Raw genomic sequence first — 15,172 nt, forward strand, 5'->3', positions numbered from 1 at the left:
AGTAATGCCTAACCACTGTGCGATGAAATATGAAACTTTCCAATATACCTACGTAGCTTTATTACTCCCTTTGCGTTTTCAGCATCTCTACTTGCTGTCATTGAATAAGAACATTCTTGTTTTCAGCAATTAAAAAATAAATTCTGACCTAATACTTGAGAATTTACTATGATCGTATCCAAACCAAGACAATGCTATCTCAAATATTTTTTGCTACTGTATATCCCATCTTCAGGACTGTTGATCATTGGAGGTCCGGGTCTAGAGACCCACACCAGTCATTCAAACCTAAGGAGCAAGAGCATGAGCCGAGGCAGAGCGATATGGAGCTGAGTAGGGTCCGTACATTGCTCTGCTCATATACAGTGAGGAAAATAAGTATTTGATACACTGCCGATTTTTCAAGTTTTCCCACCTACAAAGAATGGAGAGGTCTGTAATTTTATCGTAGGTACACTTCACCTGTGAGAGACAGAATCTGAAAATAAAATCCAGAAAATCACATTGTAGGATTTTTACATACTTTATTTGCATTTTATTGCATGAAATAAGTATTTGGTACAATAGAAAAACAGAACTTAATATTTGGTACAGAAACCTTTATGTGTAATTACAGAGGTCAGACGTTTCCTATAGTTCTTGACCAAGTTTGCACACACTGCAGAAGGGATTTTGGCCCCCTCCTCCATACAGATCTTCTCCAGATCTTTCAGGTTTCGGGGCTGTCGCTGGGCAACATTGAGTTTCAGCTCCCTCCAAAGATTTTCTATTGGGTTCAGGTCTGGAGACTTCCCAGGCCACTGCAAGACCTTGAAATGCTTCTTACGAGGCTTCTCCTTAGTTGCCCTGGCTGTATGTTTCAGTCATTGTCATGCTTGCAGACCCAGCTTTGAGCCATCTTCAATGCTCTTACTGAGCATCTCGAGATGCATGACCCCGTCCATCCTCCCTTCAATATGGAGCAGTCCCCTTTGCAGAAAAGCACCCCACAAAGTATGATGTTTCGTATGATGTTTCCCCCACCATGCTTCACGGTTGGGACGATGTTCTTGGGATCATTCTTCTTCCTCCAAACATGGAGTTGATACCAAAAAGTTCTATTTTGGTCTCGTCTGACTGTATGACCTTCTCCCATGTCTTCTCTGGATCATCCATATGGTCATTGACAAGCTTGAAACGGGCCTGGACATGTGCTGGCGTCAGCAGGGGGACCTTGTGTGCCCGCCAGGATTTTAATCCATAACGGCATAGCGTGTTACAAACAGTAATATTTGAGACTGTGGTCCCAGCTCTCTTCAGGTCATTGACCAGTTCCTCCCATGTAGTTCTGGGCTGATTCCTGACCTTTCTGAGAATCATTATTATCCCGTGAGGCGAGACCTTGCATGGAGCCCCAGACCGAGGAAGATTGACAATCATCTTGAGTTTCTTCCATTTTCTAATAATTGCGCCAACAGTTGTCTTCTCACCAAGCTGCTTGCCTATTGTCCTGTAGCCCATCTCAGCCTTGTGCAGGTCTACAATTTTGTCCTTGGTGTCCTTAAACAGATCTTTGGTGTTGGCCACGGTGGAGAGGTTGGATAGTGATTGATTGTGTGGACAGGTGTCTTTTATACAGGTAACGAGTTCAAACAGGTGCAATTAATAATGAGTGCAGAGTAGGAGGCTTCTTACAGAAAAACATCAGGTCTGTGAGAGCCGGAATTCTTCCCGGTTGGTCAGCGATCAAATACTTATTTCATGCAATAAAATGCAATTTAATAATTTAATAATCATACAATGTGATTTTCTTGTTTTTATTGTTAGATTCTGTCTCTCACAGGTGAAGTGTACCTACGATAACAATTACAGACTCCTCCATTCCTTGTAGGTGGGAAAACTTGCAAAATCAGCCGTGTATCAAATACTTATTTTCCCCATTGTATAAGTTGTGCATTTCTGCCCTTTGGAAAAGCAAGAAGTGGTGGTCTCACAACCCGGATCCCCACTGTTTCACGGTACTTTATTAGGGATACAACCTATCAAAAAATATTTTACATTTTAGTTTCTCAATATAAAAACAGTTCTACAAAGGTCTCCTAATATTTTGGAGCATTGTATCAGTGTAGATAAAATATATCAACTTACAGGATCAGGAAAAGCTATGAGATTGCACAAATCTCATGCACAAGCGTCTTTTCTTTCCGGACTGAATTTGCGCAGTTGTAGCATTTTTTAAAATTTGCAGCATGTCAGTTTTTTCAACATTTTTGCAGCACTTTTTTTTCAACCATAGAAAGCAACGAGAAAGTGCAGGTTTTTCTCCATTTTTGCATTTTTTTTTTTTGGTAAGTAAAAACATGCACAATGGACGAATCACACACATGTTCTGTACCCAAAAAACGCAGCTAAAAACGATACAAAAACGCAGCAAACAGCCTCGTTTTATTTGCAGCGTTTTTACTGCCGAGAGGGAAGATTTTGACTTAAGAAAAAAAAAAAATGATGAAAAAACGCAAATGTTACAGTAGGATGCCAATTGCAAGTCCAATTCACTGACAGCAAGCAGAGATCCTACTTTAAAAAAAAGTGTGTAATTGGAAAACCACATGCAGAAGCTCGTGAGATCCAGTGCGAAATCCCCAATTATATAAGGTCTATTGGTCTTCTCCTATTGGCCAAAAAGACCCTTTTGGCCTCTCCAGACTAAACCGCAACCCCTGCGCCCACTAGAGTTTCACCCCGACTGCGCGGCTTGTGAACTGACACCATAACACATCACATCTGACATTAATAAAAACACGTCAGCCGTCGGTCACTACTCGTCATATTCCGTTGCCGCCATTTTCCATCTTTGTGCCTGTGTTTTCCACGGAGAAGTGAAGGGTCTCAGCTGGTGCAGCTTTTCCTCCGCCATTAATGGACTGTGATGGAGTTTGCGGTGAGTCCTGGCAGGTGCATTATACGTGACAGGCGCGCGGAGCGTGTGATGATGATGAAGTGCGCGCTCCGACCTCGACTCCAATTACAGCAATTCTTATTACTGCACATATTACTGCATTGCAGCACGCGGCTGTCACGCTGGGTTATTTGGCTTTTATGTGGAGTGTGAATTAGTCTCCCGTCTCTCCGGGTGTTCCCCCTGCCGTGCTGGCTGCCATTTATCACACAATTCAGTCTCGCCTCGTCAGCAGGTTTCCGGATCAGCGCCAAATAAAGGTGAAAACTATAAGGTCACAATATTTTTTGGGGAAATGGTAGAGAACAAGAAGAATTTTCCTCCACCGTCTGGAGTTCTCAGTTTCATATCAAAGTCAAATGGACAATCTCACCCCTAATGAGGGTCCTCTTCTTCCGCATGAAGTGACACTCAGGGCTACCCCTGAGCAAAAATGGACATCAGACCTGTAAAGAAGCAGCAGATGCCGTCTACGGTATGTTACGCAGCCTCTATCTGTCTCTATCAGCAGCCGACGGAGCTTAGCTGACGTGTAACTGTTTAGATGCCACTGTCAATCTCTGGCAGAGGCGTTTAAGCAGAGTATTTGACCCCAGCGACGGGAATGGTGGGTTATCGATGGGTGACTATCGTAGCTGGGGGCCTTCCATAAGCCTCTGGCTTCGATCTTTGTATACTTGTGAAGATCTGCCATCTCCCTCACGCATTTCCCTGTCTGGCTTCCTCTGTATGGAAGGGAATAAGGCACACTTCCCAGTACCTAGCACTGGGAAGCCCCAATACACCACATTTCAAGCCTCTGTTTACGTTCAGCTAGCGCAATCTCGACCATTGATCCTCTAGTCAGCCCCAAGGATTACCCATCCGGCCCCACAGCACACCCGAGATACTTTATGTTTCCCTCATGCCTTTCCCCTGCCGGATTCTGCTGTATGGAAGGGAATAAGGCATATTTCCCAGTCCCTAATTAGGACCATGAGCCCCGTATGTTACAGGAATGTCCACAGGAAATTTGGTACAACTACATGCTGTCAGAACGCTCCACGTGCTTCAGCCCACTGGCACTTGAACTTCCATTTGACACAAACCTCACACACCAACTCTGTCTGCTTTAAAGCAGGAAATGCTTCCCCTTTTTACTTGACCTAGCCCCTCCCATGTTGGGCTGGTCCCAAACATTTAATTGTATCTGTTCCTGCAGTCTGTTGCTGGGATGATCTAACCTTTCATCTATATTCCAACACCCAGCTTGCATTACTTTGCTACATTAACATTATACTAACACTACTTATACTAACACACTAGTAAGCCGACCACTGCCTATCTTAATCTATCTGTAACTAATCTGGGTCCTAGAGTTCTTATCTATCACTATCTAAATACTAACTTATAACCTATTCTTTCCATAAACCTGAGCTGAGTGTACAGAATGACTTTAGGCATTACCAATACAGACAGTACCCACACAGCAGCATCAGTACTTGTAACATTCTACGCATTTCACATTTCACATTACACCATAAATTGCAATGAAACCACATATCACAATACACACTTTACAATTGTTGTCTTCAGGGGCAGGTACACAACAGTACTTGTCACACCCTTACAGTGGCCATTCTTAGGTACTGCAGCTAGTCTTCTATTGAAGTGAATGAGACCTGAGCTGTATTACCCTAGAATATCCACTATGCAATACAGGGGAGCTGTGCTGTCCCAGATCCATACACTGTGTACATCCAGCTCATGTTGATTGGTGGGGGCGCCAGGTGTCAGGTCCTCCACCAATCTGAATCGATGACCTATCCTAAAGATAGGCTCTCAACATCGATGTCCCATTTTAACGCCCCTCCTTATGGTGTGCCAAATAATTCAATAACGCTATATACAAGTAGCCATACAGTGGCCAAAACAATACTGCATTTTTGCAAATAACCCAACAAATGAGTAAAACACTTTGTTCGGTTGGGTGAAATGTTTTTTTAAGAATACTTAAAAAAGCATTGTTCTCTATAGCACATCGTCCTGAATGTGCTGCCGAGAAAAATATATTCCATGTGTATAGAATTATTGTATTAATGATCATTCGGTGTGCAAACAGACAATTAAATGACTGGCAATTGGCTTATATGTGTCTGATTGGTGCACTTATCTTTTACTCATATAGTAATCAAAAAACACCCAGAATAAAGTCCTTTATTTGAAAAAAAAAAAATCCACTCCCTGTTTTCCAAATTTATTTAAAAATAACAAAGTTATGCTCACCTTACTCCCACTACATTGAAGCCCTCGTCACCTGTGGAAAAAAAACAGGAAATAATAAACCAAACAAATACTCACCTTACGCCTAATCCACTGATGCCCATGTCCCCTGTAACAAAAGAAAAATAATAAACAACCATATTCCTCACCTGTCCGAAGTGCAGCTAATCCATACTGTTCCACAACGATTCGGATGATTTGGAGAGCGGTCACATAAGTGACTGCTTTCCCTGCCAGCCGACACACAATGACAGGAGCGTAATCGCTGAGGTAAACTTTTTACCGCCGGTCACAGCTACTGGCTCACGCTATCATCTGACAGCGTGGGAACCGCAGCTCTCTGACCGTCGGTAATAACCTTACCGCCGATCAGAGGCAGTGTTTGCCGTGCTGTCATGCAGATGACATCATGGTAAACAACAGATCTTCGGGGCCCCCCATTCATCTGAATGGGGTCCAAGTTCGGGTACTGTTCTGGTACCCAAACCAAATTTTTTTTAAATGTTTGGCTCAGCCATATCCCGAACCCGAACATCCAGGGGTTCGCCTATCAGTAGTTATCATCATTCCTTGGTAGTACTCCAAGAGACTATTGCTCTTTGACCTTCTGAGAAATAATGATTCCTGCTTAATTACTGGAATTTTATATTGCATGTGTATAATTTTGTACATGTAAGGGGAGTGGAGTAATTCATAGAACAGGAATGCACTGGGAAGCATTTGTGGATGCTGCCATCTACTGATCAGAGACAATAGAGGTAAGAACACTGAAACCAAAAGGAAGAGAACTTTTTGAACAGGAGGCAAGCAGAAGCTTGATAAACAGGGGGAACATGTAATCTGCTGTGATGCAGCAGGAAAATAGAAAAGCCACAGGGGCCTTGGCATGAGATCAGTCATTGACTGGACTTATAAAAAGTAACCTGTGATGCCGAAGCCTCCACTGGCTTACAGCCAAACCCAACAAGAGCGTGTTCGGAAACAGAATTCCACCATCAGAAGTGCATGAAGCAAGTGGTGCAGAGTCTTTATGGAGGATGGGAGATCCTGATTGCCAAGGCTAAGATAACGAAACCTCGATCGTGTCACCAGAGGCCTAGTTGAAAAACAAAATATCGGGTGAGCAGAGATTTGGTTGGAGAAATGGATCCTCAATCAAGCGATAGGATGCCCAGCTGGAGAAAGGAAACCTCTATAGCATGAGCAAGGATTCTGTTGGAGAAACAAAACCTCGATCACGTTACCAGAAGTCCAGTTGGAGAAACAAAACCTCTATTGGTTGAGCAGAGATTCGGGTGGAGAAACGGAACCTTGATCGTTTGAGCGGAGATTTGGATAGGGAAAAGGAACTTTGATTGTGTGAGGTGAGAGGAACGTGAGTTGTCTTTCTGGGGATTTAAGGCAATGAGAGTGTCAGAAAAAACTGGCTGTGGCCTCCAGTGTGCAATTTGTGGCCTAGCAGGTGTCATGCACAGTATAGGACAGACTACGTGCAACACAAAGGGGTAAGGGTAGGGGAACCAAATACTAGGGAAGGGGGGAGTGGAGACCCCTAGACCAATCTAACGTCACCTTGTCTGTCCTATCATCCCTATATAGGTTCCGCATCTATCACTGAGCAGTGTTGTGAATTCTGTGGTCAAGCTCCCTCCTGTGGTCATGAGTGGTACTTCGGCTGGTTCTGTCTATGAGCTTCCTCTGATGGATGTGAGTGGGGCTGCGGCTTCTGAGTTTCCTTCCTCAGGTGACGAGGTTAAGTCGTTAGGTGCTGCTCTATTTAACTCCACCTAGTTCTTTGTTCCTGGCCTCCAGTCAATGTTCCAGTATTGGTCTTGCTTTCTCCTGGATCGTTCTTGTGGCCTGTCTGCCCTGCATAAGCTAAGTTTTGCTTGTGTTACTTTTGTTTGCTATATTTTCTGTCCAGCTTGCTATATTGGTTTTTCTTGCTTGCTGGAAGCTCTGAGACGCAGAGGGAGCACCTCCATACCGTTAGTCGGTGCGGAGGGTCTTTTTGCCCCTCTGCGTGGTTGTTTGTAGGTTTTTGTGCTGACCGCAAAGCTATCTTTCCTATCCTCGGTCTGTTCAGTAAGTCGGGCCTTACTTTGCTAAAATCTATTTCATCTCTGTGTTTGTATTTTCATCTTAACTCACAGTCATTATATGTGGGGGGCTGCCTTTTCCTTTGGGGAATTTCTCTGAGGCAAGGTAGGCTTATTTTTCTATCTTCAGGGCTAGCTAGTTTCTCAGGCTGTGCCGAGTTGCATAGGGAGCGTTAGGCGCAATCCACAGCTACCTCTAGTGTGGTATGATAGGATTAGGGATTGCGGTCAGCAGAGTTCCCACGTCTCAGAGCTCGTCCTATGTTAGTAACTATCAGGTCACTTTGTATGCTCTTAACCACTAGGTCCATTGTGGTTCTGAATCACCTGTTCATAACAGTACTGGAGGCCCAAAGTACTAATGCTTCTCAATAGAGGGAAAAGAGAAGTTCTGAGACCATTTTTTTTTCTCTGTACTGTGTTTTGTCTTTCTTTTCCCCTAGACATTTGGGTGGTTCAGGACACAGGTGTAGTGATGGACATTAAAGGTCTGTCTTCTTGTATGGATCATCTCACTGCAAGAGTACAAAATATTCAAGACTTTGTGGTTCAGAATTCTATGTTAGAGCCAAGAATTCCTATTACTGATTTGTTTTCTGGAGATAGAGCTAAGTTTCTGAGTTTTAAGAATAATTGTAAACTGTTTCTGGCTTTGAAACCCCGCTCCTCTGGTGACCCAGTTCAACAAGTTAAGATCATTATTTCTTTATTACGTGGCAACCGTCAAGACTGGGCATTTTCCCTTGCGCCAGGAGATCCTGCATTATGTAATATTGATGCGTTTTTTTCTGGCGCTCGGATTGCTGTATGATGAACCTAATTCAGTGGATCAGGCAGAGAAAAATTTGCTGGCTCTGTCTCAGGGTCAGGATGAGGTAGAGATATATTGTCAGAAGTTTAGGAAGTGGTCTGTGCTCACTCAATGGAATGAATGTGCGCTGGCAGCAATTTTCAGAAAAGGTCTTTCTGAAGCCCTTAAGGATGTCATGGTGGGATTTCCTATGCCTGCTGGTCTGAATGAGTCTATGTCTTTGGCCATTCAGATCGGTCGACGCTTGCGTGAGCGTAAACCTGTGCACCATTTGGCGGTATTATCTGAGCATGGACCTGAGCCTATGCAGTGCGATAGGACTTTGTCCAGAGCTGAACGGCAAGAACACAGACGTCAGAATGGGCTGTGTTTTTACTGTGGTGATTCCACTCATGCTATCTCCGATTGTCCTAAGCGCACTAAGCGGTTCGCTAGGTCTGCCACCATTGGTATGGTACAGTCGAAATTTCTTTTGTCCGTTACTTTGATCTGCTCTTTGTCATCCTATTCTGTCATGGCATTTGTGGATTCAGGCGCTGCCCTGAATTTGATGGACTTGGAGTATGCTAGGCGTTGTGGGTTTTTCTTGGAGCCCTTGCAGTATCCTATTCCATTGAGAGGAATTGATGCTACGCCTTTGGCCAAGAATAAGCCTCAGTACTGGACCCAGCTGACCATGTGCATGGCGCCTGCGCATCAGGAGGATATTCGCTTTTTGGTGTTGCATAATCTGCATGATGTGGTCGTGTTGGGGTTGCCATGGCTACAAGTCCATAACCCAGTATTGGATTGGAAATCAATGTCTGTGTCCAGCTGGGGTTGTCAGGGGGTACATGGTGATGTTCCTTTTCTGTCTATTTCATCATCCACCCCTTCTGAGGTTCCAGAGTTCTTGTCGGATTACCGGGATGTATTTGATGAGCCCAAGTCCAGTGCCCTACCTCCGCATAGGGATTGTGATTGTGCTATCGATTTGATTCCTGGTAGTAAGTTTCCTAAAGGTCGACTGTTTAATTTGTCTGTGCCTGAGCACACCGCTATGCAGAGTTACGTAAAGGAATCCTTGGAGAAGGGTCATATTCGCCCGTCGTCGTCGCCATTGGGAGCAGGGTTCTTTTTTGTGGCCAAGAAGGATGGTTCGCTGAGACCTTGTATTGATTACTGCCTTCTAAATAAAATCACGGTCAAATTTCAGTACCCCTTGCCGCTGCTGTCTGATTTGTTTGCTCGGATTAAGGGGGCTAGTTGGTTCACCAAGATAGATCTTCGTGGTGCGTATAATCTTGTGCATATTAAACAGGGCGATGAATGGAAAACAGCATTTAATATGCCCGAGGGCCATTTTGAGTACCTGGTTATGCCATTCGGGCTTTCTAATGCTCCATCAGTGTTTCAGTCCTTTATGCATGACATCTTCCGAGAGTACCTGGATAAATTCCTGATTGTATACTTGGATGATATTTTGGTCTTCTCGGATGATTTGGAGTCTCACGTAAAGTAGGTCAGAATGGTGTTTCAGGTTCTGCGTGCGAATTCTTTGTTTGTGAAGGGGTCAAAGTGTCTCTTTGGTGTTCAGAAGGTTTCATTTTTGGGGTTCATTTTTTCCCCTTCTACTATCGAGATGGACCCTGTTAAAGTTCAGGCCATTTATGATTGGACTCAGCCGACATCTCTGAAGAGTCTGCAAAAGTTCCTGGGCTTTGCTAATTTTTATCGTCGCTTCATCAATAATTTTTCTAGTATTGCTAAACCGTTGACTGAGTTAACCAAGAAGGGTGCTGATGTGGTCAATTGGTCTTCTGCTGCTGTGGAAGCTTTTCAAGAGTTGAAGCGTCGTTTTTCTTCTGCCCCTGTGTTGTGCCAACCAGATGTTTCGCTCCCGTTCCAGGTCGAGGTTGATGCTTCTGAGATTGGAGCAGGGGCTGTTTTGTCGCAAAGAAGTTCTGATGGCTCGGTGATGAAACCATGCGCCTTCTTTTCCAGGAAGTTTTCGCCTGCTGAGCGTAATTATGATGTTGGCAATCGAGAGTTGCTGGCCATGAAGTGGGCATTCGAGGAGTGGCGTCATTGGCTTGAAGGAGCTAAGCATCGCGTGGTGGTCTTGACTGATCACAAGAACTTGACTTATCTCGAGTCTGCCAAACGGTTGAATCCTAGACAGGCTCGTTGGTCGCTGTTTTTCTCCCGTTTTGACTTTGTGGTTTCGTACCTTCCGGGCTCTAAAAATGTGAAGGCGGATGCCCTGTCTAGGAGTTTTGTGCTTGACTCTCCGGGTTTGTCTGAGCCGGCGGGTATTCTCAAAGAGGGGGTAATTTTGTCTGCCATTTCCCCTGATTTGCGGCGGGTGCTGCAAAAATTTCAGGCTAATAGATCTGACCGTTGCCCAGCGGAGAAACTGTTTGTCCCTGATAAATGGACGAGTAGAGTTATCTCTGAGGTTCATTGTTCGGTGTTGGCTGGTCATCCTGGAATCTTTGGTACCAGAGATTTGGTGGCTAGATCCTTTTGGTGGCCGTCTCTGTCGCGGGATGTGCGTTCGTTTGTGCAGTCCTGTGGGATTTGTGCTCGGGCTAAGCCCTGCTGTTCTCGTGCCAGTGGGTTGCTTTTGCCCTTGCCAGTCCCGAAGAGGCCCTGGACACATATCTCTATGGATTTTATTTCGGATCTCCCCGTCTCTCAAAAAATGTCGGTCATTTGGGTTGTTTGTGATCGCTTCTCTAAGATGGTCCATTTAGTACCCTTGTCTAAATTGCCTTCCTCCTCTGATTTGGTGCCATTGTTCTTCCAGCATGTGGTTCGTTTACATGGCATTCCGGAGAACATCGTTTCTGACAGAGGTTCCCAGTTTGTTTCGAGGTTTTGGCAAGCCTTTTGTGCTAGGATGGGCATTGATTTGTCTTTTTCCTCGGCTTTCCATCCTCAGACAAATGGCCAAACCAAACGAATTAATCAGACTTTGGAAACATATCTGAGATGCTTTGTTTCTGCTGATCAGGATGATTGGGTGTCCTTTTTGCCTTTGGCTGAGTTCGCCCTTAATAATCGGGCCAGCTCGGCTACTTTGGTTTCGCCGTTTTTCTACAATTCTGGTTTCCATCCTCGTTTCAGGAAGGACAGGATGAGTGCTAGTCAATCCTCACTACCGCTAAAGACAGCTGGGATAGAAACAAGGGAACACTTAGCTTGAGAAGACTCAGAGAGAAACAGCAACGTCCTTCAAACTCCAAAAAGGATGATAGCCGACAGCTACTGCTCCAAGCCTCAATAGGGAAATGCAAAGAGAAAATATCACCCGTGCTTGTAAGCAGCAGGCAGGAAGTATATCAACACTCAGGTCCAGATGTGGCCATTAGCAGCTCGTCAGCAAAGCAAACTACTGAGACCTTCTGCAGACAGATGCAGTGCAACAGTCTGCAGCCTCTGACACATCCATGACAGCAGGACTGTGCAGTTTGGTTCCTATTAGGGCCTGGAGTGGAGACTGCAATTAGAAGCTGAAGCTGGCTGCAGGAGGCCCATAGGTATTTAGCCGAGACACTGCTGACTGACAATCCAATGTATCGTTGATATAATTGTTTAGCGTACTGTTATGACCTGGTGGTAAGGATTATAATGGACCTAGTGGGTAAGAGCACACGGAATGACCTAATAGTTACTAATAATATAGGACGAGCTCTGAGACGTGGGAACTCTGCTGACCGCAATCCCTAATCCTATCACACACACTAGAAATAGCCGTGGATTGCTCCTAACGCTCCCTATGCAACTCGACACAGCCTAAGAAACTAGCTAGCCCTAGAGATAGAAAAATAAAGCCTACCTTGCCTCAGAGAAATTCCCCAAAGGAAAAGGCAGCCCCCCACATATAATGACTGTGAATAAAAATGAAAATTACAAACACAGAGATGAAATAGATTTAGCACAGTGAGGCCCGACTTACGGAGGCGCTCCCTCTGCGTCCCAGAGCTTCCAGCAAGCAAGACAAAAATCAAAATAGCAAGCTGGACAAAAAAATAGCAAACCAGAGAAAAACAAGCAGTAACTTAGCTTCAGCTGGGAAGACAGGTCACAAGAACGATCCAGGAGAGAGCAAGACTGTTGTGGATTCTGTTTTTGGGCTCCCTCTGGTGGTTACAGATGGTACTGGGTGACTTGTGTTCTCTGTGGTCTCTGGTGTCCACCTGTTCTATCAGGATATGGGAGTTTCCTATTTAACCTGGCTTTCTTGTCATTTCCTCGCCGGCTATCAATGTAATCAGTGTGTCTTGTTACCTCTGCTTCCCGCTTCTGTATTCTTCAGGACAAGCTAAGTTTTTGATTTTCCTGTTCCACGTTTTGCTTAATTTTTGTCTTAGTCCAGCTTGCAGATATGTGATTCCTTTTTGCTGGTTGCTCTAGTGGGCTGATATTACTCCTCATGTTCCATGAGTTGGCACATGAGTTCAAGTAATTTCAGGATGGTTTTTTGTAGGGTTTTTCGCTGACCGCGCAGTTCACTTTTGTATCCTCTGCTATCTAGTTTTAGCGGGCCTCATTTTGCTGAATCTGTTTTCATAACTACGTATGTGCTTTCCTCTCATTTCACCGTCATTACATGTGGGGGGCTGCTATTTCTGTGGGGTGTTTCTCTGGAGGCAAGAGAGGTCTGTGTTTCTTCTAATAGGGAAAGTTAGTTCTTCGGCTGGCGCAAGACGTCTAGGAATCATCGTAGGCACGTTCCCCAGCTACAGCTAGTTGTGTGTTGAGGTTCAGGATCGCGGTCAGCTCAGTTTCCATCACCCTAGAGCTTGTTTTGTTTTTTGTGCTTGTCCTTTTGTGATCCCCTGCCATTGGGATCATGACACAAGACCAATACTGGAACATTGACACGTGGCATGGAGCAATGATCTTAGTGGAGTTAAATAGAGCAGCCAGCTAACGAATTAACCTCGTCACCTGTAGAAGGAAACTCAGAAGCCGCAGCTCCACTCACAACCACCAGAGGAAGCCCATGGACAGAACCAGCCGAAGTACCATTCATGACCACAGAAGGGAGCTTGACAACAGAATTCACAACAGTACCCCCCCCCCCCCCTTGAGGAAGGGTCACCGAACCCTCACCAGAGCCCCCAGGCCGACCAGGATGAGCCAAATGAAAGGCACGAACCAGATCGGCAGCATGAACATCGGAGGCAAAGACCCAGGAATTATCTTCCTGACCATAACCCTTCCACTTGACCAGGTACTGGAGTTTCCGTCTCGAAATACGAGAATCCAAAATCTTCTCCACCACATACTCCAACTCGCCCTCAACCAACACCGGGGCAGGAGGATCAACGGATGGAACCACAGGCGCCACGTATCTCCGCAACAATGACCTATGGAATACATTATGGATGGCAAAAGAAGCTGGAAGGGTCAAACGAAATGACACAGGATTGAGAACCTCAGAAATCTTATACGGACCAATGAAACAAGGCTTAAACTTAGGAGAGGAAACCTTCATAGGAACATAACGAGACGACAACCAAACCAAATCCCCAACACGAAGTCGGGGACCCACACAGCGCCGGCGGTTAGCGAAACGTTGAGCCTTCTCCTGGGACAATGTCAAATTGTCCACCACATGAGTCCAAATCTACTGCAACCTATCCACCACAGTATCTACACCAGGACAGTCCGAAGACTCAACCTGCCCTGAAGAGAAACGAGGATGGAAACCAGAATTGTAGAAAAACGGCGAAACCAAAGTAGCCGAGCTGGCCCGATTATTAAGGGCGAACTCAGCCAAAGGCAAAAAGGACACCCAATCATCCTGATCAGCAGAAACAAAGCATCTCAGATATGTTTCCAAAGTCTGATTAATTCATTCGGTTTGGCCATTTGTCTGAGGATGGAAAGCCGAGGAAAAAGACAAATCAATGCCCATCCTAGCACAAAAGGCTCGCCAAAACCTCGAAACAAACTGGGAACCTCTGTCCGAAACGATGTTCTCCGGAATGCCATGTAAACGAACCACATGCTGGAAAAACAATGGCACCAAATCAGAGGAGGAAGGCAATTTAGACAAGGGTACTAAATGGACCATCTTAGAGAAGCGATCACAAACCACCCAAATGACCGACATCTTTTGAGAGACAGGGAGATCCGAAATAAAATCCATAGAGATATGCGTCCAGGGCCTCTTCGGGACCGGCAAGGGCAAAAGCAACCCACTGGCACGAGAACAGCAGGGCTTAGCCCGAGCACAAGTCCCACAGGACTGCACAAAAGAACGCACATCCCGCGACAAAGACGGCCACCAAAAGGATCTAGCCACCAAATCTCTGGTACCAAAGATTCCAGGATGACCAGCCAACACCGAACAATGAACCTCAGAGATAACTCTACTAGTCCATTTATCAGGGACAAAAAGTTTCTCCGCTGGGTAACGGTCAGGTCTATCAGCCTGAAATTTTTGCAGCACCCGCCACAAATCAGGAGAGATGGCAGACAAAATTACCCCCTCTTTGAGAATACCCGCCGGCTCAGGAACACCCGGAGAGTCGGGCACAAAACTCCTTGACAAGGCATCAGCCTCCACATTCTTAGAGCCTGGAAGGAACGAAACCACAAAATCATAACGGGAGAAAAACAGCGACCAACGAGCCTGTCTAGGATTGAACCGTTTGGCATACTCGAGATAAGTCAAATTCTTGTGATCCGTCAAGACCACCACGCGATGCTTGGCTCCTTCAAGCCAATGACGCCACTCCTCGAATGCCCACTTCATGGCCAACAACTCTCGACTGCCAACATCATAATTGCGCTCAGCAGGCAAAAACTTTCAAGAAAAGAAGGCACATGGTTTCATCACCGAGCCATCAGAACTTTTTTGCGACAAAACAGCCCCTGCTCCAATCTCAGAAGCATCAACCTCGACCTGAAACGGAAGCGAAACATCTGGCTGGCACAACACAGGGGCAGAAGAAAAACGACGCTTCAACTCCTGAGAAGCTTCCACAGCCGCAGAAGACCAATTGACCACATCAGCACCCTTCTTGGTCAAATCAGTCAATGGTTTAGCAACACTAGAAAAATTAC

Source organism: Ranitomeya imitator, chromosome 1, assembly GCF_032444005.1.
Source record: "Ranitomeya imitator isolate aRanImi1 chromosome 1, aRanImi1.pri, whole genome shotgun sequence".
NCBI lineage: Eukaryota > Metazoa > Chordata > Amphibia > Anura > Dendrobatidae > Ranitomeya > Ranitomeya imitator.